Source organism: Pipistrellus hanaki (assembly GCF_964339955.1).
Source record: "Pipistrellus hanaki genome assembly, chromosome: 10".
Classification (NCBI taxonomy): domain Eukaryota; kingdom Metazoa; phylum Chordata; class Mammalia; order Chiroptera; family Vespertilionidae; genus Pipistrellus; species Pipistrellus hanaki.
In genome coordinates, this window is record NC_140512.1 from 55,669,487 (window position 1) to 55,697,438 (window position 27,952).

At 38.3% G+C, this 27,952-nt stretch overlaps 1 protein-coding gene across 3 annotated transcripts in view; it reads right to left on the minus strand.

Annotated features, from left to right (window-relative positions):
* The window catches only part of AHCYL2 (adenosylhomocysteinase like 2), a 140,126-nt gene that overhangs the window by 86,186 nt on the left and 25,988 nt on the right, over positions 1-27,952 (minus strand). The gene's annotated exons all lie outside the window — the stretch shown is intronic.

Genomic DNA, 27,952 nt, shown 5'->3' on the forward strand with positions numbered 1-27,952 from the left:
TCTTTTCATATCCTCATAGACCTTATCCATCTTTTCTAGGAAATTCTTGAAAAACCTTATAAGCGTAGATTTGAACTCTATATCCAGACGCTTTTTGTCCTCCATTTCTTTCGTTTGTGATCTATTTTGTTGTCGCATTTCGCAGTTACAGATGGGACGGGGTTTCAGGGTGGAGCCTGCAGCTTTGGCTTCCGTCAGCCCCGCCCTAAGCGGGTCCTTCAGTGCTCGCTGCCGGCGCCTCTGAGAGAAAGGTGCCCTCGATTTTCGCCTGCTGCCAAACAGTCTATGCTCTCCCACGATGAGCCTGGTATTGGGGTTCAGTTCAGTTGGAAGTGGAGTTGGAAGTGGCGTTCACAGCAGTCTGGAGCCCCAGTCTCCTTCCCGTCAGGGCAATCCCGCGGCACAGCCGACCGTCCCTTCTCTGGGGGCAGAGTGCGCGCCTCCGGGACCTCCTTTCTCCGCTACCCCGGGGTTCTGCCTTACAGCCCAGCTCCCTATGGCTGAGCCTGAGTCCCCGGGGTCTGGCCTAGAACTGGGGTTCAGAGCAGTCGGGGGCCCAGCACAGTCGGGAGTGTTTATCTCCTTCCCGCTAGGGAACGCCCGCCAGGCACTCGGCCTCCCTCCTCTCCGGCTCCGTCCTCTCCGCGCGCCGCGTCTCTGTACCTTGGGCTTTTCCAGCTCCTCCGCGCCTCCTTCTGGTTTTCTCCTTACTTCTCGCTGTAGAATTTCCAGTCAGTCAACCTTCCTGTAGTTCTGGGCAATGTCCGTTTTATATTTTAGTTGTATTTTATTGAAATTGTTGTGTGCGGCTGCGGCTAGGTGTTCACCTGGGCGCAGCCATCTTGGATCCCTCTGAATCAAGGTTACTTTAACTACAAAATAACTGGTTAGATCCATACAAAGAGAATAAATGAACATTAATCTAAACAATCCTCTTTATTACTACCAAACACATTAAATGGAATAAAGCACATTTAACAATAAATGAATAACCATGTTGGCTGAAATAAGTTCCTAAAAGTGAATTAACAGCCTCTAAGTTAATTACTTAGTTTAGAACAAATCACATCTGAGTCTTATTCTCAATACCATACAAAAATTAGTACTAAGCCAACTCTTTCCTGGTGTTTCAACAGATAGTTAAGACAATTACTATTTTATTTTTTTATTTTTATTTTTTGTAATCCTCACCCAAGGATATTTTTTCCATGGATTTTTTTTTTACAGAGTGAAAGGGAGGAAAGAGAAACATCAATGTGAGAAAGACACATCAACTGGTTGCCTCCTGCAGGTGCCAACCTGGGCCAGGACCGAACCTGCAACCTAGGTTGGCAAAAGACCTGTACTCAGGAAACTGCAGGTCTTTTGCCTCTTTGGTTAAATTTATTCCTAAGTATCTTGATTTTGTTGTTGTTGTTGTTGTTGTTGCAATGGTAAATGGGCTTGTTTGTTTAGTTTCTCTTTCTGAGAATTCATTATTGGTATATATAACCTTGACCGGAATCGAACCTGCAACCTTAGGTGTGCTGTCCAATGCTCTAACCACTGAGCAAGACAAGCTGGGACAAGAAACAATTATTATAAATACTTGAATGATTCAAGATGTTAAACCCCTGGCCTATAGAAATTTAATTTACTCTTGCTGTTTATATTGTTTTTGTTTGAAAAAAGTTTTTTTGTGTGTGTGTGTGTTGGGTTCCCTCAGATAGGTTGAAATATATGTGTGTGTGTGTGTGTGTGTGTGTGTGTGTGTGTGTGTATATATATATATATATATATATATATATATATATATATATAAAATTGATTTTTTACAGAGAGGAAGGGAGAGGGATAGAGAGAAACATCAATGAGAGAGAGACATCCATCAGCTGCCTTCTGCACACTCTCTACTGGGTATGTGCCAACAGCCAAGGTACATGCCCTTGACTGAAATCGAACCTGGGACCCTTGAGTTCGCAGGCTGACACTCTATCCACTGAGCCAAACCAGTCAGGACCCTCAGATAGGTTTTTTTTTAATATTTTTTTTTAAATAGATTCAGAGAGAAAGGGAGAGGGAGAAACAGAAACATCAATAGTGAGATAATCTCTGATTGACTACCTCCTGCACCACTGGAAGTAATGTGCCCTTACCAGAAATAAAAAAGTAATCTTGGGGTTCATAGGTCGATGCTCAACCACTAAGCACACTTCAGATAGATTTTAATTCTGTGGTTATAATCAATCCATGGCTTCTACTAGAATATTTTCAAGGCCATATCCAGACACTGATATTGAATGAAGGGGCATATGTATATTTGTATATAAATTATATGTGCTGCAAGAGTATTTTTTACCTCTCAGTCTTGGGAAATAAGCATATATTACTATATATAAATTTATACTAAATTTAGCAGTTATTTTTTTATTTCTTGGTTTCCATTTTTTTTATATATAACTCTTTACCCTATTGTCTGTGTCTATGGGTTATGCATATATGCATACAAAGTTAATTACCTCCCACCCCCCGACCCTCCCCACCTTCTCTGAGATTCCACAATCTGTCCCATGTTTCCATATCTCTGGATCCACTCCATTCATCAATTTTGTTACTTAGATTCCCCATACAAGTGTGATCATGTGATACTTATCTTTCTCTGACTGACTTATTTCACTTAGCATGATACTCTCCAGGTCCCCCCATGCTATCTCAAAGGGTAAAATATTATTCTTTCTTACTGCCACATAGTATTCCATGGTATAAATGTACCACAAGTTCTTTATCCACTCATCCTCTGATGGGCACTTAGGCTGTTTCCATATCTTAGCTATTGTAAATTGTGCTGTTATGAACATAGAAGTGCATACATTCATTCTGACTGGTGCTTTGGGTTTCTTAGAATATATTCCTACCGTGTTTCCCTGAAAATAAGACATCCTCCGAAAATAAGACCTAGCGCATGGAAAGATAAGACATCCCCTGAAAATAAGACCTAGTGCAACTTTGGGAGAAAAAATTAATATAAGACACTGTCTTATTTTCGGGGTAAAGTGGGATCACTGGGTCAAATGGCAGTTACATATTAAATTTTTTAAGGAACTTCATAATATAACTTTGTAGTATAACTTGAAATCTGGTTTCCATAATAGTTGCACCAGTCTACATTCCCACCAGCAGTGTACTAGGGTTCCCTTTTCTCCACATCTTCGCTAGCACTTGTCATTTGTTTATGGAAGCCATTTTGACAGGTGTGAGGTGATACCTCATTGTCATTTTAATTTGCATCTCTCTGATGATCAGTGACTTTGAGCATTTTTTCATTTGTCTCTAGGCCATCTGTATGTCCTCTTTAGAGAAGTGTCTATTTAGGTCCTTCGCCCATTTTTAAATTGGATTGTCTTCCTTCTGTTAAGTTGTATGAGTTCCTTACATGTTTTGGATAGTAATCCTTTATCAGATGTATCATTGCCAAATATGTTCTCCCATAAAGTGGAATCTCTTTTCACTTTGTTGATGGTTTCTTTTATATTGATGTAGTCCTATTTATTTTCTCCTTAGTTTCTTTTGCTTTAGGGTAGATGTATCCTACTGAAACCAGTTTGGCTCAGTGGATAGAGCGTCGGCCTGTGGACTAAAAGGTCCCAGGTTCATTTCTGGTCAGGGGCACGTGCCTTGGTTGCAAGCACATCCCCAGTGGGGAGTGTGCAAGAGTCAGCTGGTCGATGTTTCTCTCTCATCGACGTTTCTAACTCTCTATCCCTCTCAATTCCTCTCTGTGTAAAGCCAATAAAATATATATTTTTTTAAAAGGATAGATGTATCCATAAGCATATTGCTAGGACAGATGTCTGAGATTTTGCTGCGTATGGTTTCTTCTAGGATTTTAATGGTTTCACAACTTACATTTAAGTCTTTTATCCATTTTTATTCTTGTGTATGGTGTAAGGTGGTGGTCTAGTTTCAAAAATGAAACTAGACCACCATATCCATTTTCCCAACACCATTTATTCAAGAGATTCTCTTGACTCCACTGTATGCTCTTGCTTCCTTTGTCAAATATTGAGTGTAATGGCTTGGGTCAACTTCTGAATTCTCTGTTCTGCTCCATTGATCTATATGCCTGTTCTTGTGCTAGTACCAGGCTGTTTTGATTGCGGTGGCTTTGTAGTATAACTTGAAATCTGGTATTGTGATTCCTCCAACTTTGTTTTTCTTTCTCAAAATTGCTGCAACTATTCGGGGTCTTATTTGATTCCATATAAATTTTTGGAGTATTTATTCCAGCTTTATGAAATATACTGTTGGTATTTTTTTTAATTTTTTTTAATATATATTTTATTGATTTTTAACAGAGAGGAAGGGAGAGGGATAGAGAGTTAGAAACATCGATGAGAGAGAATCATCGATCAGCTGCCTCCTGTACACCCCTCACTGGGGGATGTGCCCGCAACCAAAGTACATGCCCTTGACCGGAATCGAACCTAGGACCTTTCAGTCTGCAGGCTGACGCTCTATCCACTGAGCCAAACCGGTCTCGGCTACTGTTGGTATTTTAATAAGGATTGCAGTGAATCTGTAGATTGGCTTGGGTAGTTCCATATTACCCATCATTTTAATGATGTTGATTCTACCAGTCCATGTATGTTTATATCTTGTTTATATCTTCTTCTCTTTTTTCAACATCCTATAGTTTCCTGAGTACAGGTCTTTTGCCTCTTTGGTTAAATTTATTCCTAAGTATCTTAATTTTTTTTGTTGCAATGGTAAATGGGCTTGTTTGTTTAGTTTCTCTTTCTGAGAATTCATTATTGGTATATTAAAAAGCCATCAATTTTTGCATATTGATTTTGTATTCTGCTACATTGCAAAATTCATTTATTAAATCTAGTGGTTTTTTGGTGGAATCTTTTCTTCGTTTCCTTTTTGAAAAATTCCTTTTCCTCAATTGTTAAATCTGAGCTTCCCCAAACTAAAGTTTCAAAGATGAAAAAACAAACAAAAAACTACTAGATGTCTTTGCTATATCAGTTTGAAGTGGTTAAGCAATATGTTTTAAAAGTAATGTTCCTCAAACTACAAGTTGTAAAACTGTATCCCAAATAACTTATTCCTAATAATACATGAATACCTTTTTATGAATATATTAAATTAGATTAAAAGTAATCCCTATTAATGTTACTTTTCTTCTCAACAGTAGTTTCCCTTTATCTGTGGGGGATACATTCCAAGACTCCCAGTGGACTCCTGATTCAGCAGATAGTACTGATCCTATTTATACTATGTTTTTGCCTATACATACATACACTTTACGGCTTCTCTTTGGTATAGCCAAATTGCTAGTAACTCTTGAGCTTTCAGGCCACTATTAAGTTTAAAATAAGGGTCACTTGAACACAAGCAATGTGATACTGTGACAGTCAATCTGATAAGCAAATTTGTCAACTAAGTGACTAATGGAAGGGTAGCAGGTAGCATAGTGTTGATACACTGGAGAAAGGAAAGATTTATATCCCAGATGGGATGCAGTGGGACAACTCGAGATTTCATCATGCTACTCAGCCCGGCACACAATTGAAAACATATGAATTATTTTTATTTTAATATTTCCATTCAATATTGTCCACAGGTAACTGAAACCATGGAAATCGAAACTGCAGATAAGGGGGGACTACTGTATTTTTCAATTTTAACGAGTGGAAGGGACATACAGTGAGTCAGCAAGGAATTTTGCACAATCATTAGACTCTATTATATATGCTATACCTCAGCTGTGACAATTACTGATTATTATACTGGTTGTGAGTTATTTTCTCTTTATCATGCATAAATTCATAATAATGAAGGAAGTAAGGAAGATGAAGAAAATAGTACAAATTCCTTTTTAAGGCTCATGTATGAGAATGCTATGAACATGCTAGTAAACACAAAAAACAAGTTATAATTACCTAATCAAATAAAATGATGGCAAACAAATTGTTACACTGCTTCCACTAAAAATTTTAACATTTGCAAATTACATGAATTCTTTTTTTACAGTAACACTGAAGATAGTAAGAACTTATTCTTTAGTAGTTTATACATACTATATGCCTTAATATCTACTAATGAAATGACCTAGGGCAAAAATCAAGATTCGTTTTTCTGGGAATAAAGTTTCCTTAAAAGAAAAAAACTGCCTTAGCCATAATTAATTTTAAAATAACAGATTTTGTGACACAAAATGAATATAATTTTTATTATACTAAGACCATAAAATCCTTTTATGAACACCCATCCCATCCTACAAAGAGTCTGTAGTAAAGTCACTAATTTAATAGCTCTGGCTCTGGAGAAAGAATGCATAGTTTGAATCCTGGCTCTAACATTCACTAGTTGTGAAACCTTAGGCAAGTTACATAATTTCTGCATCTCAATTATTTCATCTATAAAATGGGAAGGATGATAATGATCCTACCTTCTTAATAGGTTATGGTAAGAATGTGTGTGTGCGTGTGTGTGTGCGTGTGTGTGTGTGTATAGCCATATAAAATTCTCAGAACAGTGCCTAGCATATTGTAGGTACTTAGTTAGTTTTGCTTTTTTGAATTTTTATAAAATAAATGGATAAACTCATGGGGAACATGTGTGTGATAATGTAAATGTTTCTTGCTATTTTTATTAAAGGAAAAAAGAGCAGAGGTGGGGGCTGCTAGGAGGATGCTTTCACACGTTATTTATTTTATAGTAAAAGTAAAAACAGCTCTGGCTGGTTTTTCTCAGTGGTTAGAGCATCAGCCCTCCAACACAAGAGCACATACCTCAGTTGCAGGCTTGAGCCCTGGCTCCTGTTAGGATTGTGTGGGAGGCAACAAATCGATGTATCTCTCACACTGATGTTTCTCTCTCTCACTCTTTCTCTCTCTCCCCCTCCTGCCTCCCCTCCATTCTCTCTAAAACAAGCAAACAAACAAAACATCAACAACAACAACAAAGAGGGGAGGGAATAGCCTCAGAAGAGTATACAAAAAAAGTAAAACCAAAGATTCAGATTTATTCCTTTAAACAAAAATGTAATGAAAAAATTCACTGGAAACAATAGAATAAACACTCCATGTCTGCCAACAAATAGCAATTAAGTAACACTCACATTTAAAATGCCGTTTGCCCTGGCCAGTGGCTCAGTTGGCTGGAGCATTGGCCTATGCACCAAAAAAAGATTGCAGGTTCGATTCCTGTCAGGGCACATGCCTAGGTTTCAGGTTCGATCCATGGTCGAGTCACATCCAGGAGGCAGCTGATCAATGTTTCTGTTTCTCTCTCTTCCCCTCTTCCTCTCTCTCTATAAATCAATAAAGACATCTTTGGATGATGATTAAAATGAATACATACATACATACATACATATACACCTTTTTCTTTCACATTCACCCAGAATATTTTTCACTGTTATATCAAACTTTTTTCAGATCAAAAAAGGAATCTATGCTTGACATTGTTGCTCTGTCATGCCACTAAATGAATTCATATTTTTAAATGCTGCTCAGAATATTCATTCATTTGACAAATATTTATTGGAAGCCATGCACCTGGCACCAGGAACATAAAGGTGAATAAGACATGCTCTCATCTTCAAGCTTAGTCTATTAGAAAAAACATTATGTAACATTACTAGAAAAGGAATAATGTACAATAATAGCAGCAATGAAATGAAACATTTTTAAGTGTTTAAATCTAGGACTTCATAATATAATAATACCAAAAATAAAACAAAAACCCTAGTTGGTGGAGAATGCTAGTGAACCCATTTATTATTTTGAAAATTGGTAAATAAAAGAAAAGAATCAAGCAGTCATCCAGATTTTCCTACTGGAACCATACAACTGGGTAATCAAGAACTAGATAAGAAGAAGTTTCTCTTTACAGACATACTAGAGGCCAAGTTCACAAAATCTGTGTACTTGGGGGGCGGGGGTATGGGTCCCTCAGCCCAGCCTGTGCCCTCTTGCAGTCTGGGAGAGCTCAGGAGCTGTCTGTCTGACAGCAGAGGAGTGGGCCTAAGCTGTCAGTGGGACATCCTTCACACTGTTGCAAAGGTGGGAGAGGCTCCCACCACCGCCTCTGTGCTCGACAGCCGTGAGCTCGACTTCTGGCTGAGTAGTGCTCCCCCTATGGGAGCACACTGAACACCAGGGGGCAGATCCTGCATTGAGCGTCTGCCCCCTGGTGGATAGTGCATATCATAGTGATCGGTCATTCCACCGTTTGGTTGACTTGCACATTAGCCTTTTATGCCTGCAGGATCAGGCCGAAACCGGCTCTCCGATATCCCCCGAGGGGTCCCGAATTGTGAGAGGGTGCAGGCCAGCCAAGGGACCCCACTGGTGCATGACTGGAGTCAGAAAGGGACGAGGGAGGTTGGACAGGGAAGGACTGTGGGAGGGCTCCAAGGCATGTCTGGACCATCTCACTCAGTCCTGATTGGCTGGACCCCAGCAACAAGCTAACCTACTGGTCGGAGTGTCTACCCCCTGGTAGTCAGTGCAAATCATAGAGAGCAGTTGACCGAACTTAGCATATCATTAGCATCTTATGCTTTGATTGGTTGAATGGACTATGGACGACTGGACATTTAGCATATTAGGCTTTTATTATATAGGATTTCATCTAATAAAGAATGACAGGTTGGAATATCACCACTTTGCAGCTCTTCATGATTTAATGAATCTAAGTAAAAATTGTCAATAGCTACTGACATCACAAAGAGAGAGTTAGATACTATACACCTCCTGATGAAAGTACACACCACTCATGAAGCTGTCTGAACAAACTCTAAGTCTTAAGTATCAATTTACAGGAAATGCAGAGGAACAAGGAATATGTTAAAAGATACCACTGACATGCAATCAGCAAAATTCAGACTCAAAGAAACTCTACAAGACAAATGACTTAGTTTCTACAACAAAAAATAACGAAAATAAATCTTTTTTAAAATTTTATATATTTTTAAATTGATTTCAAAGAGGAAGAGGGAGAGAGAGAGAAAAATCAAAGAGATGAAGAATCTTAAGAGACAAATTAACTGACGACACTGTACAACATTTATATGTATGAATGACATAATCACGGAAATGCATATACTCACTGGGTTTTTGATGCTATTAAAAAATTATTGCCCAGCTAGCTGTGTGGCACAGTAGTTGAGGGTCAACCTATGAACCAGGAGGTCAGGGTTCAATGCCTAGTCAATCCCCAGTGGGGGACATACAGGAGGAACCTAATCAATGATTCTCTCTCATAGATGTTTCTATTTCTCTCTCCCTCTCCCTCCTTTCTAAAATCAATAAAAATATATATTTTTAAAATAAATAAATAAAATAATATTTTTTTAATTACTGTTACTTTTTTTTAGGGTGATAACAGAATTGTGGTTATTTCCTTAATTTTTTTTTTAAGTCATTTTCTTTTTTTTCTCTCTTTTTAAATATATTTTATTGATTTTTTTACAGAGAGGAAGGGAGAGAGCTAGAGAGCTAGAAACGTCGATGAGGGAGAAACATCGACCAGCTGCCTCCTGCACACCCCCTACTGGGGATGTGCCCGCAACCAATGTGCATACCCCTGACCGGAATCGAACCTGGGACCTTTCAGTCCACAGACCGACGCTCCACCACTGAGCCAAACCGGTTTCGGCTATTTCCTTAACTTAAAAAAAATATATTTGTTGGTTTCAGAGAGGAAGGGAGAGGAAGAGATAGAAACATCAATGATGACAGAAAATCATCAATTGGCTGCTTTCTGCACGCTCCACACTGGGGGTTGAGCCCACAACTTGGGCATGTGCCATGACCGGAAATCAAACCATGACTTCCTGGTCCATAGGTCTACGCTCAATCACTGAGCCACGCCGGCCAGGCTATTTCCTAATTGTTGAAGGTGGGTGATGGGGTACATGCTATTATAAAAAATATTTAAAGAAACAATAAAGATCGAAATAATCTTTTGATCATTTTGAAAGAATGCAAAAGCATGTAGCCTATACATCACAAGTACTAGTTATATTATAAAGCTTAATAATAATTAACAAAAAAAACTTTGTGTTTCGTTTTTAATGGCTCCATTGTAAAAGCATTTAAAGATATTAAAATGATCTCACAGGCACTTTTCAAGTCTGAAAATTTAAAATTAAAATTACATGACTAGATTATCTTTAAAGGTCATTTTTATCTCTAATATTCTTCGATTCTTCTCCAGGGATCTGGCTCAATTTTATCCTCCCACTGATTAACAAAACACTACAAAAACACTGAATAACAACTACTGCTAAAAATCACATGGACTGGGATTGACTCCCAGTTCAGTGCTTGGAGATGTCACCAATACCACCCACTTCAATTCTGGTGTCTGAGTGTGATACTGCTTAATTATTATCCTAAACAACCAGTACTGATTAGACACATGGAATATTTTGCTTTACCCAATGGTGAAAACTTGTGTTTCTGCCCCCCGCCACAACCCCCCAATACCACACACAGAGATAGTTTGAAAATAGTGGTCCAGAATCCTTTGGAGGTAAAGAGACACTTTCAGGGAGTGCTTGGGATCAAAGTATGTTCATGATAATACTCAGATGATATCTGCATTTTTTTTTTACTCTCATCAGTGTACAGTGGAGTTTTCCAGGCATATAGGATGTGTGGCAATGTACCAAATGGAATGCAAAAGTAGATATGAAATCCAAGCTGTTTCTAATAAGGCCAGATATCAAAAGATTTGCAAAATTATAATACAATATCTTTCTTCCCAGTAAATGTTTTCTTGTTTTGGAAAAAAGTTATTTTTAATGAAAACATTATTTATATTTTCAAATAAAATATATTTGTTAATTTCTCAGTTTTGAACTGTGACTTCCTGGTTCTTCGGTCAATGTTAAAACCACTGAACCACACCAGCCGGGCTATAAAAATCATTTTATTCATATGGATTCTACAAGATCAGGAGAAGCATTCCCATTTGTTGTTTTAAAATATATATTTATTGTTGAAAGTATTGCAGATGCTCCCCCTTTTCCCCCCATTGACCCCTTCTAGCTCATACCTGTCCAAAGCATTTCCCCTTTGGAGAGAGGTTGGAATTAAATTCAAAGACCCGAGTTCTTTCTTTTGTGAGCTTTTTGCCTTTTTATTAAGACTTGCCAATACTGGAAGTTAGAGTCCTCGATCCCAGTTCCCTGGAACTATTGGAAGACTTTGGCAACAATCCTTCCTGGTCAAGGTAGGAAAGTTGGTCATCTCAGGACACAGAGCTGTTCATTTCCTCCAAAGGAATCTCAATGCACTGATCTGTGCCCAATTCTTCTAACACAAACTTGAAGTTTAATTCAGTTAAACAAACTTGGGGTGAGCTCTTAGAGGAATGACTCAAGGAGGCTACAGATGGAACAGAGATAAGAGAATGCAGCCCTAAACAGAGCTGATGCTAGCTATAAACACTTGTACATACATAGAGACATCATGGAGGCTACATACAGAAATATATCAGGGAGGCACAGATGGGAGAGAAAGAAGAGAATATAGCCCTAAATAGCTAATGCTAGGAGTAAACACATACTTACAAACATACATATAAATGCAAACACATACAGTTGGTTGTCCTATCCTAACTCCTGAGCAGCACTGGATCCTTCTGTATCATGTCCTCTAATCTTTTTAAAAATATATATATTTTATTGCCGAAACCGGTTTGGTTCAGTGGATAGAGCGTCAGCCTGAGGACTGAAAGGTCCCGGGTTCGATTCCGGTCAAGGGCACGTACCTTGGTTGCGGGCACATCCCCAGTGGGGGGTGGTGCATGAGGGAGCTGTTCGATGTTTCTAACTCTCTATCTCTCTCAATTCCTCTCTGTGTAAAATCAATAAAATATATATTTAAAAAAATAAATAAAAATAGATTTTATTGATATTACACAGAGAGGAATTGAAGAGTTAGAAACGTCGATGAGAGAGAAACATCGAACAGCTGCCTCTTGCACACCCCCCACTGGGGATGTGCCCGCAACCAAGGTACATGCCCTTGACCGGAATCGAACCTGGGACCTTTCAGTCCTCAGGCCGACGCTTTATCCACTGAGCCAAACCGGTTTCAGCTCCTCTAATTTTTTATACTCCAAGGCCTTTTAACTGAATTTCACATTTATTATATACTTTTCTGCTTGGAAAAAAAATCTCTAAAATAATTTCATTCCTGCTCCTTTTTAAGTAATCAATTGCATATTGAACATAGAAAAGAGAAGCAAGAGTGAAAGGGACAAGCTAGAATCCTGAAAGAGGATTCTTCTCCTCAAAAAGGTGAGAATCACATTGCGTCAGGATGGCTTCCCAGACACCTATTCCAAGCCTCTACCCCATGTAGAGGTTGGATTTTCCTGTTCTTCAGTAATGGCAGATGACCCTGCTTCTTGTCTGAGAACACTAACAAACTCTTTCATCTTAACTTCAGAATCACTCTCTACTCAAAAACCAATACCTATTTTGTATCTTTTTTCCTTTATTATTTCCATCAACAGAACCCATGTCCTTAGCACTTCCCTTATTCAGCTAGAACACAGTCTTCCTGCCCCCAGGAAATCTTACAAATAAATTATTTATAATAAAATACTATTCAAGTTAAATAATTCATTAACTAGGCTTCTTCTTTTTTTTAATGGCTCCATTGTAAGTGTTTAAAGATATTAAAATGGTTTTAATATTTGGATCTTCGTTTTGTTTTTTAAAGCCTCAGGATAGTAAATGTTTCTTTATTCTATTCCTGGGAGGTTTCTTTCCTGATGTCACAAGATCAAATCAAACCAGATTAGTAGGCTAGTTATAAAGTTAAAAATGACCACCTGATGCTATTTGGAAGCTATTATGAAATAAGATAGTGATATAGAGCTCAGGTCTCAGAGCATGTAGTACAAGAAGTACTGTTCTATTCATACAATCACAGAACATAATAAACCTCTTTGTTTTAAAGATAACCACTGAAGTCTGCTAGAACAAAGCAAAATGAATTACCTTTTAAAAAAAAACAACCAAAATATAAAACTTTAGTCTCTCAAAATGTTTGAGAAAAAGGTAAAGTTTATTTCAAGTCTAGAAGATTCTAATAACTACCTTTGAAAAATATACCTGTTTGGTTTATGTATTTATCATGAAACATTCTAAGCACATAAAAAATATGGAAAATAGGGACTTTCACTTCCAGCCAATATGGAGTAGCAGGTATAGGATTACCTTCCTATCTGAAACAAACAAGTGAAAAAACAGACATAATATTGTATATGAAACAATGGTTCTGAGGACTCTACTCAATAGGCAATAAAGGACAGTGATCCATGAGAGACAGGAAACGAGGTAAGTTCTATGAATGCCTCTGCCTACTGCCTTGAGACCATTTCCAGGGCACAGTTCAGGGAGGAGGAAAACGGAGCTCAGCAGACTCTCTTAGTGGAGGAGATGGAGCTGAGACTCCAGGGAGACCAAGACAGAGTTTGCAGGACAGAGTGCTGGAGGAGAAAGAGTTATACAGATAGAAGACTCTGGAGATGTATGACAGGCACCCCTCAAGTATTCATCAAAGTACTGATCAGCAACTGCATGTAAGGAACCAGTCAAAGGGTAAGAAAGAACACTAAAAGGGTAAAAAAGGGTAAAAAAGAACACTTAAACAGAACAGAAATAAAGTCCATTCTTATCAACCAGAATGGAAAAACCCATAATTTAAAGAGTACAGGGTAGCATATTCACAAGGGTCTTGGGAAATAATTACCATAGATGGAAAACTTTTCTGGCCCCACACAACAAATCTTAAAACCAACACCATAAAGGGTCAAATTATATTGCTAACTTAACTATAAGGGAGGAGGAGGAGGAGAAGCAGGTTAAAGGAGAAAAGGAGGAAGAGAAAGAAGAGAGGAGGAGGAGAAAGAGGAGAGGGGAGGAAGAAAAGATCTAGTATACAACAAGGTAAAATTCACAATATCTGGAATTTATGAGATAAATAAAGAAGCAGAAAAATCCTATCTAATAAAAGAGTAATATACAAATTGGCCATCACTCCAACACACAAGATGGCTGCCCCCATGTAGTCAAAGATGGCTGCCCCCATGTGGACACAAGATGGCCACCCAGCAGAGGAGGGCAGTTGGGAGTGACCAGGCTGGCAGAGGAGAGAAGTTGGGTGCAACAGGGCCTGCAGGGAAGGGCAGTTGGGGGGTACCAGGCCTGCAGGGGAGGGCAGTTAGGGTGACCAGGCCTTCAGGGGAGAGCAGTTAGGGGTGATCAGGTCTACAGGGGAGCAGTTAGGCATCAGTCAGGCTGGCAGGAGAGTGGTTAGGAGGTGATCAGGCTGGCAGGCAGAAGCAGTTAGAGGCAATCAGGAAGGCAGGCAGACAAGCAGTTGGGAGCCAGCAGTCCTGGATTGTAAGAGGGATGTCTGACTGCCCGTTTAGGCCTGATCCTCCTGGCTAAGGATCACAGCCCCTGTTGACGAATTTCGTGCAATGGGCCTCTAGTATGATATATAAAGAGTAAAAAATTAATCAGCTGAAACACAGAATTGACACATATGTTAGAATTAGCAGACAAGGGCAGTAAACAGTTATATATGTATTCTATATTCAAAAAACTAAGTAAAAATAAGGGAGATATAAAAAAAGTTTTAGAAATAAAAAGTATACAATGTCAGAGATGAAAAATACACTAAATAGAATGAACAACAGATTAGACACAACAAAATAAGAGATGAGCAAACTTGAAAACACAACAAAAGAAACTATCCAAAATGAACCAAAGGAAAAAAGGAATGGGGGGGACCATCAGTGATTTGTGGGAATACTTTAAGCAGCCTAAGAGATATGCAATTTGAGTTCCTTTAAGGAGGAAGAGGGGCAGAAAAAATTTTTTTTAAATGGTCAGATTTTCCAAATTTGTTATTTTATTTCATTTTTTTAAAAATATATTTTGTTGATTTTTTACAGAGAGGAAGGGAGACGGATAGAGAGTTAGAAACATCAATTAGAAACATCGACCAGTTGCCTCTTGCACACCCCCTACTGGGGATGTGCTCGCAACCAATGTACATGCCCTTGACCAGAATTGAACCTGGGACCTTTCAGTGTACAGACCAACGCTCTATCCACTGAGCCAAACCGGTTTTGGCAGATTTTCCAAATTTGATAAAAACAGTAAACACATAGGTCCAAGATGCTCAATGAATCCCAACAACAAGAACACAAGCATAATTATGTCAACAACATAATAATCAAATTGTTCAAATCATTAATTATAGGACAATCTTAAAAGCAGCCAGAAAGAAAAAAAAGACACATTATGTATTGAGGAGCAAAGACAAATATGACAACAGATTTCTCGTCAGAAACAATATAAACAAGTTTTAAAGTCATAGAAAAAATAAAACTGTTAACCTAGAATTCTATACTTAGCAAAAATGTATCTTTTAAAAACAAAGGTGAAATAAAGACATTTTCAGATACACAAAAGAATTCATTACCAGCAGGCCCACACTAGCAGAAATGTTAAAATAAATCCTTTGGCCAGAAGCGAAACACCAAATGAAAATCTAAGTATGTGCCTCACCCTTAGTTTTGTGAATATACCAAGATGATTTTCATCCGCCTTGAGTAGTTATCCAAAGAAACCTACGACTTCATACATTCGATTTTCTTGAAGAACAGCTATCCATATTTAAAGCTCAGAACCCAGATGTGAGAAATTCAGAACTAAATTTTAAAAGTCACAGAGCTATGGAGGGAACTTCCTGGAGAGAAAAATATATGAAGATGTTTACAGAGCAGACTGGCAGACATACAAAGGGAGAAACAGAATTCAAGAACAACTAACTCCAAGTCTGAGGGTATATCTGAAAGAAGAAATAATCCAAAAAATGTTTAAAAAGAAAGCTATGCCCTAGCCAGTTTGACTCAGTGGTCAGAGCATCAGACTGTGGATTGAAGGGTCCTGGGTACAATTCCGGTCAGAGCACATGCCCAAGTTGTGGGCTCGATCCCCAGTGTGGGGCATGCATGAGGTAGCAATCAATGTTTCTCATCATTTATATTTCTCTCTCTGTGTGTCTCTCCCTCTGAAATCAATAAAAATATTGTTTAGCCCTAGCCAATTTGGCTCAGTAGATGGAGCATCAGCCTGTGGACTGAAGGGTCTCAGGTTTAATTCCAGTCAAGGGCATGTACCTTGGTTGTGGGCACATCCCCAGTTGGGGGTGTGCAGGAGGCAGCTGATCAATGTTTCTCTCTCATTGATGTTTCTAGCTCTCTATCCCTCTCTCTTCCTCTCTGTAAAAAAAAAAAAAAAAAATCAATATATATATAAAATATTTTTTTTAAAAAGAAAACAATAATAAAAAGAGTTAACACTATTGAAAAACTGAAAAGGCTTATAACATTTTTATATTTGAAGGCTTCCAAGAAGCTACAGATGGTACAGTTAAAGCTGAAGACTGTAAATGAAAACAGGAAAAATCTCCCTAGGTCTCAGAAATAAAGTATATATTCAACTTGTTGAAGATAATAAAATTATAATGAAATCAAATCTTGGGAAGAACAAATGGTTGAAGTTGGACAAAATGATCTTCCTTGAAAAGTGAAACCCCAAGCAAAAAACACTGAGGAGTATTAAATAGAAGATTGATTTATGTTCATAATGTTTAGACATAAGAAACCAATTAGATCTCAATATTTGAAACTGTTATAAAATTAGTAGTATAAAGTTGGTAAACATTTTATACTTAACTAGAGGCCCAGTGCACAAATTTATGCATGGTGGTGTCCCTTGGCCTGGCCAGTGGCCATCGAGGCTGATCAGGGCTGGCCAGGTCAGGGGGTGGGACCACGGGAGGTTGGTCGGACGCAGGAGGTTGGCTGTGAGAGCACACTGACCACCAGGAGGCAGCTCCTCCATTGAGTATCTGCCCCTGGTAGTTATTCTGCGTCATAGTGACCAGTTGACTGGTCATTTGGTGGCTTAGGCTTTTATATATATATATATATATACACACACACACACACACACACACACACACACACACACACATACATACAGATTCCTTTTCCTTTAGCCCATGGACTCTGCCAGTTCAATACATTTTGTTTGGTATCTTGTTTTGAAAAATCAAACATATAAAAATCTCAAGTGAAATTTATTTTGTATTTAGAAACTGAGGATCAAAATAATCCATTAAATGTATTAGTAATCATTTTACCTTTGATAAATGTGAACCATACTGTGAAAGTTTTTCATAATACTGAATGCCTGTGGAAAGAGTATTTTTGTTTCCTTACATTATGGAGGTAGGGGTTTACTACTCAGAAGTATCCCAAATTATAGACCCCTATGTTCTATAATTAATTGTGCATTTTTAAAAGAGCACCCAAACCCTGGGCAGTGTGGCTCAGTTGGTTGAGAGCCCTAACTGGTTTGGCTCAGTGGACAGAGCATTGGCCTGCAGACCGAGGGATCCTGGGTTCAATTCCAGTCAATGTACATATCTGAATCGCAGTTTCGATACCCATTTCTAGTGGGGCCGAATATGGGAAGTAACCAACTGATGTTTCTCTCTCCCCCTTTCCTCACCCTTCCACTCTCTCTGGGGAGAACAAAACAAAACAAAAACGATGGAAAAAAATATTCTCACTCCTCCAGTGAAGATTAAAGAAAAAATTACCCCAAAAGTTAGTGGCAAACAATGATCATTTTATTATTGTCATGATTCTGTGGGCCAGAAATTCTAGCAGGGCAGGGCAGAAACACTGTGTGTCTGATCCACATTGCCTAGGACCACAAATGTGATGATGACTTGAATAGATGAAGATGACTAGGATGTCTCAACCGGAGCTATGTGTCTGAGACCTCAATTCTTCGCCTGGTGGTGTTTGCTATAGCTGAATATGGTTCCTTCACCCACATAGCTGACAGTTAGTTGCTGCTGGCTATTTGCTGGTAGCTCATTGGGGCTATCAACCATTGCCTACATGGGTCCTCTCCACCTGGCTTGGGCTTCTCACAGCATAGTGGCTGGGTTCTGAGAGTGAGTATTCCAAAAGAGAATTCCAAGAGGCACAGGCAGAAGCTGCAAGGCTTCTTATGACCTAGCCTCAGAAGTCCCTGAAAGTCACTCAATTGGTCAAGCAGGTCACTAAAGCCAGCCCAGATTCAAAGGGAGGAGAGAAAAAGATTCCACCTCTGAATAGCCACTTTGGAGACAAGTTACCACATATCACCCCTTTGGTCCCAACAAGTTCCTCCCACATGCAAAATACACTCACCCTCTCCTAAGACCTTCAAAAGTCTCATCTCATTATGGCATCAGCTTGATGTCCAGAATCTTGATATCTAATTCAGGTCCAAGTGTGACTGAGGTTCCTTAGATGGAGTTCATCAGGTACTGCTACTGGAGTACAGTTCCTTTTGATCTGAATAAAGAGACAAATTATCTACTCCCACACACCCAACAAACAAATGTATAATAGTGAGACAGACTCAGGATAACTATAATAGACACTCATTCAAAATATGAGGAAAAGGAGGCAGGAACAGCAGACACAAAGCAGTTATTGGTCCATAGAAATTCTGAAATTTAATCAGATTCATGTCAACAGTTCCTTGATTATAACCAAGTTCTACTCTCTGAGAGTGATTTCCCAAAACTCTTGGCTCTACCCTCTAAAGTTGTCATTCCCTTTACATAAGAGATGGTTAACACCTGCAATGGAATAGTCTTCTCAGTCTGCTTCCTGCCTGTAGATGATAAGAAGCCCAAAGACCTATTTCTATTTTTTACTGTTTCTGTTCCTTGTAATCCAAGCTAAAGCTGCCTCTGTTAGTACAATTTATTAAAAATCTTCTAGATTTCCTATGAGTCTAGCAGAGCTTATTCGTAGAGAGAGCCACACCCACCTTCTCTAAAGTTCTGTGTGAGGCTACTCTAAGAAAACACATTTAAGATCCTTAAAAGCCCTATGGTGTAATAATAAGATCTAAGAAGTGTTCCCTTATGATCTTTGGAATCTTCTTATGTATCTAAAGGGTTCTATGAAACACTGCCATAAATCTTTCTGAAGTTTTAACAAAGGAATTTACAGTTGCATCCTTGAGATGTTTACTTTGAGGCCAAGTTATTACATGATTTATTAATTTTATTCTATTATAACCCTCTGAAGAATCTACTATACTTTATTCAGCTTTGGATGCACCTCATTCCCCACCATTCCTACTCTAGCATTTAACTTCAGTATTATTATTAGACACTCAACTATATGAGTGATTTATCAAGATTGGGTTAACCTGATAAAATTATGTCCAATATGTTACCTAGAGTTCTGTGAGATGACACTTTACTTCAGGTTGTTCCGAGGTTGATTCTTTGACATTTCCTTTGATTCTGTGAATTACTCCTATTATCCATATAATACCCCCCTTTTTTTAAACTTTTTTAAAAATATATTTTATTGATTTTTTACAGAGAGGAAGAGAGAGGGATAGAGAGTTAGAAACTTCAATGAGAAAGAAACATTGATCAGCTGCCTCCTGCACACTCCCCTCTGGGTATGTGCCTACAACCAATGTACATGCCCTTGACTGGAATAGAACCTGGGACCCTCGAGTCCACAGGCCGACGCTCTATCCACTGAGCCAAACTGGGTAGGGCTCCTTTTATACTTAAATCAATTTGCAACCAAAGAAACCTAACTAATAAAAGCTGGAATAATTTGTAACTGCTCAGTAGATATTTGCTTATTGAGCAAAATAGTATATAAATGCTCTAAAAGACAGTTAAATGAGCAATAGAAGGAAGAAGAGGATACAGAAACAAAGAATACATTGAAACAGAAAGATATTAATTATACCCACAGTAGGCTGCTGTACCAATTATAATTATCCTCATTTTGGACAACTTTCCCTATTGCTCTGGCTAAAGGCTTTGAAATCATCCTTAACTTCTCTCTTTCTTTGAAACATTAATTAAATTAGTTAGCATATCCTGTTTGCTGTACTTTCAAAATATATGCAGACTCTAAACACCTCTATCTTCGTTGCTATTATCTGGTCCAAACTATCGTCATCTTTCATCCAGTTATTGCAATAATCTTTTAACCAGTCTCCTGGCTCCCACCTGACTTTCTTCAGTTTACTCTCAACCTTGAGCCAGAATGATATTGTTAAAACTTAGGTCAGCCCTAGCCAGTGTAGCTCAGTTGGTTGGAGTATCGACCCTTATGCCAAAAAGGTGGGGTTCGATTCCGATTAGGGCATATACCCAGGTTGTAGGTTCAATCCTCAATCAGGGCACATGTGGGAGGCAACCGATCAATGTTTCTCTCTCACATCAATGTTTCACTTTTTCTCTCCATTCTTCTCTCTAAAAAAATCAATAAAAAGTAAAATAAAATTTAGGTCAGTTCATGTCACTCTGCTCCAAACCTTCCAATGGTTTCCTATCTTATTTAGAGCAAAAGCCAAGGCCTAAAATCCTTAATATGAGCTATTAAAACCATATGTGACCTGTCTCCCTGTTACCTACTGGCCTACAACTCCTACCTACTACTCCCCCCCCCCCTCTCATTCTACGCCAGCCACACTGGCCTCCTTGATACACCTTAAAATCAACTAGTATACTCCCCTCTCAGAACCTCTGTACTTACCATACTCTTTGCCAGAACACTTCTTCACTCTCTTATAAAAAGCAGCCCCTTTGAGGTCATATGATTCAACTATTACTTTCTTCCCCTCCTGGTTACTACCATCTATTAAATTTTTCTTTCTCAGATTTTAGTTACCCTAGATTCCATTAACCTGGGTCTATCAAATGAAAGGTAAAAAAGTGGAAGTTGTTGGGTAAGTCTTCTGAGAAAGATTATTTTTTGCCTTTTGCCCGTCCTCCTTGCTGGTTATAATTCACACATAATGCTTGGAGCCCTAGCTATTACTCAGTGGTTAGAGCATCAGCCCTCGGACTGAAGGGTTGCAGGTTCAGTTCGGTCAAAGGCATGTACCTCAGTTGCAGGCTCCATCCCTGCCCTGGTCAGGGTGCATGCAAGAGACAACCAATCAGTGTGTCTCTTTCACATCAATGTTTCTCTCTTTGTCTCTCTCCCTCCCTTCTACTCTAAAAACAACGGGAAAAATATCCTCAAGAATTAACAACAAAAAAGAAATAATGCTTTGAGTTCTAGCAGTTACTTTGAACCATTAAAAGTGTCCTTAGTAATGGAAGCAACAAACTAAGAATGATGGAGCAAAATGATGAGAGTCTGGGTCCCTAATCTTTATGGAACTATCATACCAACCTTGTAATGCTTATCTCTGTATTTCTTTATATTTATGCTATAAGCCCTCTCTCAATCCGGGACCCCTTGAAGGATGTGAGACTGCCCGATCCCTGCAGGCCAGGCTGAAGGACCCCACCAATGCAAGAATCCGTGCACTGGGCCAGTTTTGGCCCAATCCCTGCAAGCCAGGCGAAGGGATCCCACCGGGACACAAATCCGTGCACTGGGCCTCTAGTATGCATATAAGATCTTTGGTTAATCTCTTCCCAACCTCCCCCTTCCTTCTGAGATTCATCAGTCTGTTTCATGATTCCATGCCTTTGTGTTTAGCATCTGACCTCTGGTGGTCAGTGCAATTAATAGCTACCAGTCGAATGGTCAAATGGTCACTTAGCCTTTTATATACATAAATAATACTGTTGAGTAGAGCTGAGTAGATCATGCATATAGCTTACTCAGAATGCACTAAAAACAATAAATGCTATAAAAGACATAAAAGGATGCATTTATGTAAACAAAGAACATATTTTTTTAGAAAATAAACTCATGTGCATATAAACCATTATTATTGGAAGCTACTGTCATATGCAGTTTTTCCAGTGCACATTGCCCATGGTTATATTAATAAGGAAGAAGTACAAACTGGATAATGCGTATATAACTAGAATTTCTATAACACTGGGTGATTTCAACAATGCATATGGGTGACCCATGAAGACCCTGGCTTTAAGTTTCTTCATCTCATTTCAAATGGTGTTCTCCATTCTACCTCTGCTTACCACTACCAAGGCCACAACCCAGATCTTATTACCCTATTTCCCCGAAAATAAGACAGTGTCTTATATTAATTTTTTCTCCCAAAGTTGCGCTAGGTCTTATTTTCAGGGGATGTCTTATCTTTCCATGTACTAGGTCTTATTTTCGGAGGATGTCTTATTTTCAGGGAAACATGGTATCACTAGAAACTGTTCCATCTCCAAAATAACAAATTTGTGTATCCTGCTCTCTGACTTCTTTTTCTAGCTTTCTTTTTTACTCCTAATATGATCTCACAGTGACTTTAGCTCACTGATTCTTTACTTTTATCTCCTACCCACTCCTTTTATTCCTTTTCCTTCTTATCCATGACTTTTTATCTTTACATTTCATGACTTATCATTTTTATAACTTTTTAACACCCTCTGAGCTCCATACCACTATATCTGATTTGTCTACTAGTTACCTCCATTTAGATGTTCCACAGACACATCAAGTTGAACATTTCTAATATTAAGATGTCTTCTCCCACCACCTATTTTACCTCCTGTGTTGGTGAATGGCACCACCATGCAACCAAATATCTCGAACAGCCATAACTCACTTCCATCTCTTTCATTCCTCCCCACAATAATCAGGACCTGATCTTACTTCTGTAGTATCTAAAAAAAAATCTATCTACATCTTTACAAACCTCTAATTTGTTCTTCCACTCACCATTCTTTCTTCATAAGGAACTAACTGTTCTTTCTGCTTCTAATCTGATGCATTCTCTCCATTCTCCATACTGCATCCAAAGTAACCTAAAATGCAAATCCAATCATGGCACTCTTCACTTAGGAAATTTTTAGGAACCAGGGCAGCACAAGGGAGTACAAAGACTAAGCTTTCCGGACATTTTCTGGCCTCTCATTTCTCTGTACACTACTAGCTTCATTCCCTCAGGTTACTTTGAGTCACTAGAAACATGGCCACCAATAGCTTCAGATTAATCACAAAACTAAAGAAATAAAATTTGATGCATGTAAATAGATTCCTTATTATTAAAAATATTCACTGCCTCTTCCTGGTGAAAGTTTAGATATCCCTGCCCAATTGATGTCAGGCTTGGCAATGTGACATGCTTTAACCCAGCGTTTTTCAACCGCTGTTCCGCGGCACACTAGTGTGCCGCGAGATGTTGCCTGGTGTGCCGTAGGTGCAGACAAGACAAGAATTTTATAATTTTTCACTATTTTGTTTACTTAATATTTCATAATAAAGTAATTATAAAATACTTTCTTTGTGTTTATTTGATTCCTATTCAAGAGAATTACTTTATATATAGTCAATATAGGCAGAGAGTTAAATTTTTTAACATTTTCTAATGGTGGTGTGCCTCGTGATTTTTTTCATGAAACAAGTGTGCCTTTGCCCAAAAAAGGTTGAAAAACACTGCTTTAGCCAATGAAATGTAGGCAAATGACATCCCACTCTGAACAGAAGCTTTCAGAGCAATGATAAGATTCTACCATATCTCATTTTCTTCTAGCACCAGGGGAATGTCTCAGATAGGCGCTGCATCTCTAGCCTGTGTCCTGGAACAGAGCCACATGATAGATATGCAGCATGAGCAAAAAATAAAATCTTGTTACTATAAACCCCTGAAATTGGGAGATTGTTATCACAATGTAACCTAGCCTAGTCTGACTTAAATAGTACATCCTAAGGAAGAACTCTGAATGGTCAGGTTTTGATCATATCCCCTGCTTAAAACCACTCAATGAGCCCTGTTAGTGTGGCTCAGTTGGTTGGGCATCATTCTGGGTACTGAAAGGTAGCAGGTTCAATTCCCACAGGGACACGCACTCGACCTTGGCAGGTGGGGTGTAGGAAGCAGCCCTCTCTCCCTCTCCCTCCTCTCTAAAAATCAACAAAAGTTTTTGTGGGTTTTTTCTTACACCCTTTAACGATACTCATGTGCCCATGACAGTCCAAATTCTAGCCCAGTATAATGGCCCCTTCTGTATAGTCCTTTTCTTTCCAACCTCATTTCCTGGGACTCCATTTGACATTCTATTATTCCAACCATACTAGATTATTTTAAAATTTCTTAACATGCCATGTTGGCTTTTACCTCCCATGTATTTGCACATCCTGTTCTTCAAAGAACAGGAAGGAATGTTATGCCTCCAATCCTATCCCAATCCACTCAAAATATCTACACTTTCTTTAAAAATCCACTTAAATAGAATTTCCTCTGTGGAGGCTCATAAAAACCTGCCCATTAAACATAATTGGTTGTCTTTTCTCAGTACACAGGTTTCTTAATATCCTCTATTAGCCTTTATCTTGCTATTCTGCAAAAATTTATGTGAATCTCTCCAACTAGGTTGTGACTTCTTTGAGAGAAAACATGTCTTACTCATTTTTGGAGCCTAAGAATCTAATGCAGTGCTTGGCACATAATAGAGAATCAGTATGTTTATGAAAAGTGCTAACATACAGAGTCTTTTTCTAGCATAGTTGGATACAAAAAGATGAAATAGTATCTTATGCTAGTTAGGTAATAGAGAATTGGTTGACATCCTTAGATTTTTTAAAAATTTTATTTATTGATTTGAGAGAGAGAAAAATCAATTTGTTGTTTCATTTATTTATGCATTCATTGTTGCTTCCTGTATGTGCCCTGACCGGAGATCAAACCCACAACCTTGGCATAACAGAGGATGCTATAACCAACTCAACTAGCTGGCCAGGTCCATCTGCAGATTATTAGTCAATGACTTAATATCAATCTAGGTGTAAGGTTCTTATGTTGTCACAAGATTCTGTATTTTTTGCCTTACTTTAATAGATATTATCAACACCTTGAAGATTTAAATGGTAGCTTATAAATTTTGTTGGTGGTAGAAACCTGAGAAGATTAGATAATACCATTGAAGACATAGTATAAAAAATACCTGAACAAATAGAAACAAAGGGCTGAAAATACAAAATGAAATTTATCAAGAATAAATGTTGCCTTGGCTGGTAGCTCTTTGGCTAGAGCATCATCCTAATGTATCAAGGTTATGAGTTCGATCACCAATCAGGGCACATACAACAATCAAGCAACAAGTGCATAAATAAGTGATAAAACAAATCTCTCTCCCTCTTTCTCTCTCTAAATATCAATAAATAAAAATTTTCTTTAAAAAAAAGTATACTACTAGTAAGAAATTAATTTTAATATTAGCTGATTAGTTGAGAATTTAGTTGGCTGTAAGGTAAAGATAATCCTTCAGTGTAGTGTCAGCTTAAGAAACTTGCATAAATTTACTAGCCCTGGCCGGATAGCTAGAGGTCAGGGCACATATAAGAAGCAACCAATAAATGCATAAATAAATGGGAAAACAAATCAATGTTTCTCTCTCTCTCTCTCTCCCCTTTCCTCTTTCTCTAAAATCAATCAATAAATAAAAAATTTAAATAAAGCTAAAATGCATAAATTCAGGTAATAAAATAACAGTACAGTGACCTGAATAAAGAAGAAAATTGCTACAGATCAGGCAACTCTTGAGAATTATAATTTGGCATATGACCTCTTACAAGTAACACTAATCACATATAATAAATCCAGAAGAAGACAACCATGTTGGTGGTAATGGGGTGAGCAAACTAAGTCATATGAACAACTAAGAGAATCAGAAATGATTTCCACAGAGCAAAGATCTGAGGTAGGAAAAGTAACACTCAGAGCTGTGCTTGTAAGTATTTGAACAATTGTTATATTGAAGAGCAGAAATTACAATTTTATACATTTTATACTTATTTTCCATGCACGCAGTTCCAAGTTTTTTGTTTTTTGTTTTTAATATATTTTATTGATTTTTCACAGAGAGGAAGAGAGAGGGATAGAGAGCTAGAAACATCGATGAGAGAGAAACATCGACCAGCTGCCTCCTGCACACCCCCTACTGGGGATGTGCCCGCAACCAATGTACATGCCCTTGACCAAAATTGAACTTGGGACCTCTATCCACTGAGCCAAACAGGTTTCAGCAAGTTCCAAGTTTTGCATATAATAAATGCTCAAGACCAACCCCTTGTTGATGACTAAGCCAACAAAGACATTTGTCATATAGATCATTTGTCAACAAATGAGTAATAAGTTTGGAGGAAGAAAACTTAAAAACCAAAGTAAAAACATTTAAAAGCCTTAACTGAGCAAGCTATTTAGGATATCTGAGACATATTACCCTAAAATTTAGAATTTCTTTCTTATATCAGATGATATTCTTGGCCATACAAATATTGGTATTTTAGTCTCTTTTGTAAATATTTTCCCATAATAGAAAGTCATTGTACTCAGTGATCCCACTTCTAGGAATATATCCCAAGAAACTAAAAACACCAATCAGAAAGGATATATGTACCCCAATGTTCATAGCAACACAATTTGCAATAGCTAAGAGTTGGAAATAGCCTAAGTGCCCATCAGCAAATGAGTGGATAGAAAACTGTGGTACATCTACACAATGGAATACTACACTGAGGTAAAAAGGAAAGAACTCCTACCATTTGCAACAGCATGGATAGACCTGGAGAGCATTATGCTAAGCAAAATAAGTCAGTCAGAGAAAGATAAATATCACATAATCTCACTCATCAGTGGAATATAATAAACATAAACTAATGAACAAAAACAGATCCAGAGACAGAGAAGCATCTATCAGACCATCAAACCTCAAAGGGAAGGCAGGAGAGAGTTGGAGAAAGGGGAAGAGATCAACTGTAAACTGGTGGTCGTCATTCACGGGTCGCCCACAACAATATAAGCAATAACCCATGGACACAGACACTAAGGGGTTGAGGGCATAAGTGGGAGTGGGTGGGGAGCAATGGGGGGATAAGGACACATGTAATACCTTAATCAATAAAGAAAAAATAAAATAAGTCATTGTTTTCTCGAAGAGAAAATTGAAGATGATGAAAGCTATTTGTTTAGCACTAACAACATGACAATGGTTAACCCTGGATAAGAACCTTAAGCTTTTCATTCACAAGCTCTTTGTTAAAATCACTTAACTCATTAGGAAGGTAAAAAACAAGTACCGTACACAGCCCCAATTTGGTTTCACTCTTATTATTCCCCTCCAGTTATCCAATTGCTAAATCCACAAAGAGTAAGCCTCCATTGAAACTCTAAAGCATATGGAAACGTTTATTGTTTAAAGCTTAAAAATTAAAACAAAAAATTAAAAATTGAAACCAAGGATTTGTCTCTTTCATGCTGCTTAAAGAGTAGCAGAGGCACTATCCGTTCTACCATAAGCTAAATCTTGGCCAACAGGTTATACTAAGCACACACCACAGTGTTTCTCCGGAAACCTGTGGTTTTCTTTGTGCATCAGAGATTTGAGGCAAGGCTGCAGTGAGAAAAAAGTAATGTTAGTAAAGATGAAAGAGGCCATTATGTGTATGAAGATGATAAGCACGTCTGGAGATTAGTTTTGTTTTATACACAAATTAAAATGTGGTGTTAGGCCGAAACTGGTTTGGCTCAGTGGATAGAGCATCGGCCTGCAGACTAGAAGGTCCCGGGTTCGATTCCAGTCAAGGGCATGTACTTTGGCTAGGGGCACATCCCCATTGGGGGGTGTGCAGGAGGCAGCTGACCGATGTTTCTCTCTCATTGATGTCTCTAACTCTCTATCCCTCTCTCTTCCTCTCTGTGAAAAATCAATACAATATATTAATAAATAAATAAATAAATAATAAAATGTGGTGTTAGCTTCTGAACAAACTAAAAGAAGACTAGAGTAGCACAGACCTCGATGGTGTCCAAGAAGCAGCTACACCAGGTCTGTAAAATAGCAAAATGCTAGTCAGCTCTAGTTGTAAAAGAATGCCCTAACAAGTGCCCACACTC